The sequence below is a fragment of the Haliaeetus leucocephalus genome, unplaced genomic scaffold (assembly GCF_000737465.1).
Source record: "Haliaeetus leucocephalus isolate CR32 unplaced genomic scaffold, Haliaeetus_leucocephalus-4.0 Scaffold889, whole genome shotgun sequence".
NCBI classification, from domain to species: Eukaryota; Metazoa; Chordata; class Aves; order Accipitriformes; family Accipitridae; genus Haliaeetus; species Haliaeetus leucocephalus.
In genome coordinates, this window is record NW_010973325.1 from 4,268,788 (window position 1) to 4,276,075 (window position 7,288).

Sequence of the window (7,288 nt, forward strand, 5' to 3'; positions counted from 1 at the left end):
GTGGTGGGTTTCTTGCTCCACGGCCTCGCGAAGGCGTGCGTGAGGCGGGCAGTTGCCGTGGTTTTGAGTTAGGCCCCTATGATGGGCTGTAGTAACGGGCGGCGTCGGATGAGCCCTGAGGAGGCTGGGGTGCGATAGGACGTGAGGCCTGCTTACCGTGTGTGGGGCTGGGTTCAGAAGGTTTTACAGGGAGTTAGCGGACTTAAGAGGCAAAAATAAATAGTAATGAAATTATGATGGTACTTCATTTCAGTTCCAGAACACTGCTCGAGGCACTAGGACACCTTCACTGCCTTATAGCTGTGATCCAGTTTTCAAATTGTACATTAAGTGATTAAGGAAGAGAGTCAAATGTAAAGTGTCCTGACGTGAGATATATTCAAACTCTCTCGATGCAAGTCCGCTTCGGGCCGTTTCTAGAACACTTTTTACATCTGCACCTTTAACAGGAGATTAGTTTTACCATTATCAAGAGGGCTTTTGATCTCACCGCTTCCACATTTGGTCATGGCAATAAGGAGTCGAATTCTGTCCCCTTGAAGAGGATTTGTTCAGGGGTGTTCAAATACTTAACAGAATTATAAAGAAACCATTACCACCTGCTTGTGGAATAAACCTGGCAGTTTGGGTTTGATATTTAGTGCGTTTATTTTTACAAACCATAAACTATGTTCCACAGCAACTGATGGAGCTGCTGCTATCATGTCCCATAGAGATCACCTTGCTGTTTTCTGCATAATCTACAAGCATCCTTAACGTGCAAGCATTTAACACACTAATGCGTGTGTTTCATTAGTGGACCTCATATTAAGACTAGATATGCCGGTACCCAAATGTGATAAGGAATGATAATAGACTGAGATAAATGACAACAAAGTTGGACTTGAAGGGACACTAGGACTTTTAAGATGCTAGGATTTAATTACTTTAATGATACTAGGTAAGGAAAAGTTAACATGGTGAAAAATATTTTGTTGCCCAAGTACAGGGAGTATGATAAAAATGTTTTCAGTTAGAGAGAATGGAAAATGCAGAAGGATTTAGAAGCAAAAATCACTAGCTGGTTTTACATTCTTATCTAAGTTGGCCAATGGAGAACACAAGATGGAGCTGAAGAGAGGAATTTGCAAGCTGTTGTCAAGAAAATAAAGACATCTAAGTTTTACCTATTTATATTAGTGGAGAATTTGGTTTGGAGTTTGCAAATAACAGAGAATTTGTAAACCATTTTAAAAATGAGGAGCTAATGAAGGGAGTAATGTTTTCTTGTTTCTGAAGTTGAACCGGTATTGCCATCGTCAACATACCCCTGCAATCACATGCAGCCACTTTGGAGGTTGAAATTTCAGCATTTTCCAAGTAACAGGTAAAATTTAAGTAATACAGTAGGAGAAGAAAGCAAAGTTGCTTGTTCCTGACAGTGCTGTAATTAGAGAGGTATTATGTTTTTCATGCTAGAGGGAAAACACTCATATATATAAGAATAAAACAAACAAATAAAAAAAACAAGAAATAATATTAATGAACTTACTTGGATTGCTAAGGAGAAAGATTTTTTTATCTTCCAGCATGATTAGAGACATTCCTACTTTGAAACTTCAGTTATTGCTTCATTCAAATAGATGGAGAGACAGTGCCTATTAAAAACATTAAAGCTGTTTTGCAAGTTCTTTAGTTCATGGCAGTATCTCTGAATGGTTGATTTTGTTATATATTTTGGGGAAATGTCTTTTACTGTAAACCGCTGATTATAAAAAAATAGCGTTTCCAGAAGAATTGTTTCCCATCATTGATTCAGCTGTCAAAAACCCATTCTTTTGCAATTGTCAGTAATGTAATGATTTTGTCTAGACTCAAGAGTGTGTTACAACTAGTGAATTCATATTTTTCACCTGCTTAAATTTAGTTTATTTCTTCAGCCAGTAATATCAGTGTAGCTGGACCAGGGCAAAATTGTCAGATTCACAAATAATTGGCATCAATCTGTTTCATTTGAATAATATATAGATATTTAAATGTGGCACAAATACATGTTTTTGTTTGACCTAAAAAGTTCATTTTCTTTGACAAGACAACAAATATTGTACACTTCATATCAAGACTAGACTTTTTTCTTACATTTTAGTTTGGTCAGTAAGCAAAAAAAACCCCACCTTTTTAAATACATATGCACTTCCACAATTATTTATTCATTTAAATACAATCTACCCCTCTCCTTGGTCTCTAAATTCAATGCAGGTAGGTCAGTTTACATTTATTTAGAAAGTGGGTCCAAAATCTTTACTTACTTAAAAAAAAATTGAGGAAATATGTGGGGGATTGTAATCCCAGGTTGTTAATTTATCATTGTGTCTGATTTCAGTCAATACCCAGTAACAAGATACATTTATCCCATGTAGACATTTGTATCACGTGTTCTTTGTTAGTAGGAAGACTGACACAGAACTAAGGCTCAATAGAGGAAACACTTCATAGTGAAACATCAAAATTACCAAAGGGATGAGGGGACAAGCTATAGCCTTTCTTAAGGCAAGCAGTCATTAAATAGACAACCAAGAAGAGGGGATGACATCCAGTCTAACAAAGAGGCATTCGCATCTTCTGGGAAATGAAACAATGCTTATTTAAATTCTTTTAAATAGCCAGACTATCTCCTGGATTAAAAGTAAAATAAAATTTGTTGAATAAGATTCAATCTCTCTGGACCTCTTCAGGAAGACTTCAAATCCTATAAAAGAAATTGGCTATAAAAGCTAAGATGCCACATCAAAAGAGGGATTTTCTAATGATGTAACATGAGCATAAAATATCTAGGACCACATAAGTCTTGACATCTAGGGTAGAATGGTACATCAGATGGAAATAATGTGACTAGTATGCATAGTTTAAACATTTTACTTCCTCAGTTAGGTCTAATAGAAACTCTTGTTATTCTGTTGCCTATTTTTAATCTCATTAATAAGTACTTCAATTTCTTTTTTTCCTTAATCTAGATGAAACTAAGAATGAATTCAAGATTACTGCCTAGCAAGACACTCCCTTTTGAATGGGGTAACGAATCTAGAAAGCAAGGCACTGAGCACTGAAAAGTGCTGCAGCTCCCTGCTGCATTTCTAGAGTGTCCAGAGGGTAGCAGAGTTGGTGCACCATAGGATGATCCAAGCTGCACAGCGGTGGTGGGCAGCCACCACGGCCACGGTCAGGACAGCACAAGCATCCTTCATGACTGATGGTAACCAGAACACCATGTGCCACGTAGCAAGATAACGGGAAGCATTCTTGAACTCATGGAAACTCCAGGAAATTTGCAGCTTCCAGTTATTGAGCCATGAATTAGGATTCAGCTATTAGCTAACCTCAGTGACTTCCTCTTAAGCTGGAGCTGAACAGTAAAGAAAAACATTCCATTCACGCTGATGGTGTGCATGAGGTGGAAAAGACAATTATGTTTTAAGCTTACTATTTGCTTGATCACGTGCAGAGGAAGCCCATACTGAATTACAACAATCTTGATACATATTTTTTAACATTTGGGTTCAGTATTATCTCTAGATTAAATTAAATTGAACCACAGCATAGGAGAAGAAAGGAAAGTGTCTATAATTAGGTTAGTTTTTCACTTTTGACACAGTAGGCCAATTTTGTTCTCAAATTGACTGTATAAACCTGCATAACTTAATTTACTTCTGCTGGAAGTTCAGTGTAACTGTATTAGCATTGGTAGAGATGATACTCTAATTCAAATTGACTATATCTGATGCTGCCTTGGATTTAAAGAAAATACAGTTAATACTTTCCTTTTTTCCCTTTTGACTATCTTCTTCAAGTAAAAGATGCTCTTGCCTGTAGAGGGAGATTTTAAAACATACAAAGACCTGCCCAAAAGAAAGTAAATCATGAACTGCATGCATTAAGGATGTTTATATTGGCATAGGGTAGAGGGTGAGGAAGCCTGTCTTATATGGCTACCTCTGTCATATGCTTCAGTCCTATCTGCACTAGAAGCTGATCTATTATGGACAATCAGGGATTATCATGCAAACAGCTTACAGCATAGTTAAAGGTTCCATTCCTGATAACCATTTTAAAATATTATTGTTGACAGGGAAGACCCGCCTGGCCCTGTGAAATTCATACACTTTTCAGTACCATGTTTTCCTTAACTTAAAAACTGGATTCCCAACAATTCATAATATTCCATAGGGAGTAAAATAATGTCTGTTATTCTGAGATTCCTGGATTAAGGCACTGTAGAAATACAAAGTGTTATTATCGAGCAATTAGGTTCAGGGAAAAAATCTAGTAAACCCAGTCACTAAGTAGGTTGCTTAGCTTTGTGAATCTGAAGCTTAACGATTAGAAAGAGTTCGAAAATGTTAGGCATGCTGCCAGTAAGTGGTCTTGTATGTGTAACATACTGCGTCATACAAACCAGAAGTCTAAAGGTGGATGTTTCAGAGGAAAGCACCCATAATCACAGCAGTGTGTGAAAGGTAGGGGATGAATTCCTGTTAGGGAAAAAGAATACCAGCAATTACTGCTATGAAGGGTAAGTCAAATTAAGAGGATCATTTACCAGGCATGACTGGCAGATCATGGAAAGAAAGTAGTAGCAAAATTAGATTTCATGGGCACAAATGAGGTTAAATAAAGTCCCCAAGTCTTTATGTGAGTAAACTGAGAGTAAAACTCCTACAGGCATTTAAAGAAAGCAGAAGAGTGAACCTTTATGTGTCACCCTGCTTTGCTGCTGCTGCGATCAGAGTTCCACTTGCAACCTGTTATTGTTTGTTTTACTAGCAAATCACTAGAGTATCCCAAACTGAAATTAAAACTTACTGTTTTCCTAAAAAAGGACTATTAGAAAGATGCAAGAAAAAGATAAGCTCCAACTCCTTCAAATTACATTTTACCATATAATGTAAAAAAGAGTACTGGAAGACAAACTAAGCAAAATTATAATGGATTAGCCCAAGAAATGCCGTTTGAGCAGACCAGTTACCCAGTCATGATCAAGTATAGCTTTGTCAGCAGATAAAAGATGAGTTAAGGGGAAACAGAAGTGATGTTGTATAGGCAAGTGGCTTACAGATGGAAAACTATTCTCATGTGAATGTGCAAAGAAATGTAAGGGAAAAATGGAATGACAGACTGACAAGCAACATAACTGGCAGCTAGGAAGGGAATACTAGTGGCTTCATAACAGATGAATATGAAGGTTGATCTCAGATCGTATAACTACATCAGAGCTATCTTTAAACTAGTGATCTCGGATGTGGAAATAGAAACAGAGCTTGTAGGAGTAAAAAAGGAAAATAGCTGGCCCTGAGAGTTTTCACAGTAAGAACAGACAGAAAAGTCTAAACTCAGCAGCAGTGGCTTTCCTCTCTGTTTTGGTCTGTATGGAAAGAAACAGTGTAAGTAGAAGATGATGTATAAATTGCTAACAAAGTTGACAGTTAAACCATTTTTGCAGGCTAGAATTGTGATGGAATATCAAATGCAATATTAAAGCCGTTGCTTACAGAATGGGTATTTATACTTCTTTGTAAGCGGAGGAAGGCTTTAATGCCTTTACTTGTGGGTGGTAACGTGAATCACTACCTTAAAAAAAGATCTCACAGCACCACCAGATACCATAGTAATATTTAGTCATTTGGACAGCGGGGTCAGACAGGGTTTGGTGAACTGTGTTTGAAGAAGGACTTCACCCCCCCTTAATGCTGCTTCTCCTTAGATGACCTGCCCTTCCCAAGGCCCAGAGCCTGTCCTTTTGCATGTCAAAAGCTGCAGCATAGCACTGAACTATCCCAGCTGTCCTCCTCCTGATGGAGGACCCTCTGACGAGTACATCTCCCTCACTGAACACCCTTCTGCAGTCCGTAGTCTCTCAGTGACGCCACACGTGAGCCAGCTTTCATCTCCTTCAGCAGTCTGCTGATAAGGGGGAAGAGCGGTGCCGCTGAGGGAAGGAGCAAATCTTACAGCCTTTCCTCTCGGCTATGGGATGGAGACACTCTGCAGGTGGCAATGTCCCGCTCTGGGGGGCCACAGAAAGCAGGGCTGGGCTATGTTACACAGGGTGGCTTCTCATGGGGTACTGTTTGATGCCAGGTATGCATCGTGATGCCATCCATCCCGAATGTGACTTCATTTCATTTACCATAGGTATATCTGGAGTTTTTCTGTCTCACATTTTTGAAGTGAGTATACAACTTGGTGTGATCTGCTTAATAGATTGCAAAATTTTAAGTGGTTAGTTACTGGAGCTGACTCAAGGCTGTTCCACATACAGGCAAATTTTAATTTTGCAGCAGTAGTAGTCAGAGTCTGTATTAAAAAGAACATGGGGGTTGTGGAAGGTGTTGGTGCATGAAGAAGAGCATGGAGGAAAGAGAAGAGGGAGGTGCAGGGAGATCCACTGTGGAGACAGGCTGAGAAGGCTCAGTGGGGTTTTGGCTGACTAGGAGTAGAAATAAGAGGCCATCTTCATCTGTCAATGGATCCCAGCCCTCCAGTCTCTAGATGCAGGAGGTGGTGCCTCTCCTTGCCCACACTCCATAGCTCTCAAGCAGCAGGCAAGTCATCATTTACATCTCCTCCACTGCTGCCAGGGCTGAGCTGCTCCCGTAAAGGGAAGGGGCAGAGAGAGGACTGAGTTGGAAGGGTCAGGTTTGCTACTGCTGCTGGTGCATACTCACTCTGAGACTCAGTACAAAACACATATATATACAGTATAACACACACACATATATATATACACGCACAGATATATATATACACAGTATGAAAGCATAAATTACTTTTAGGCTGAGGGAGTTTGCCAACAGGAAATCAGTTGTTCACATACAGCATGAACAGCTCAAACGTGTGGTCTTCCTCTCCACAGGAGAAAGGCCTTGGCAGAGGAAAAAGCGGAGCTTGGCTGCTCTTTATTGGGACCATTTTGCCACCCTGAGTATCTGCATCCACAGGCAACCTGCCAACATTGGCTATACCTGCAGCTGGCCCTGCTGTTCTCTATTCAAATAAAAGAAAGACTCTAAAGTTAAAATGGAAATGTCAGCATTGCCTACCAGTAGAAATAAATGTCTTTAAGAATTTTTTTTTTTTTTTTGGAAAAAATAAGAATAGATGTTTATATTAGGGCATAATATTTGAATATTTGTCTGGTACAAATCTGAACTTACAGTGCAGCAGAGGTGGTACAGTGTGAAAGAAGACACCACCACGATGTTATTGCAGTATTAGCTATGGAAGTAACTGTCTCATTACTCTGCTTATATGA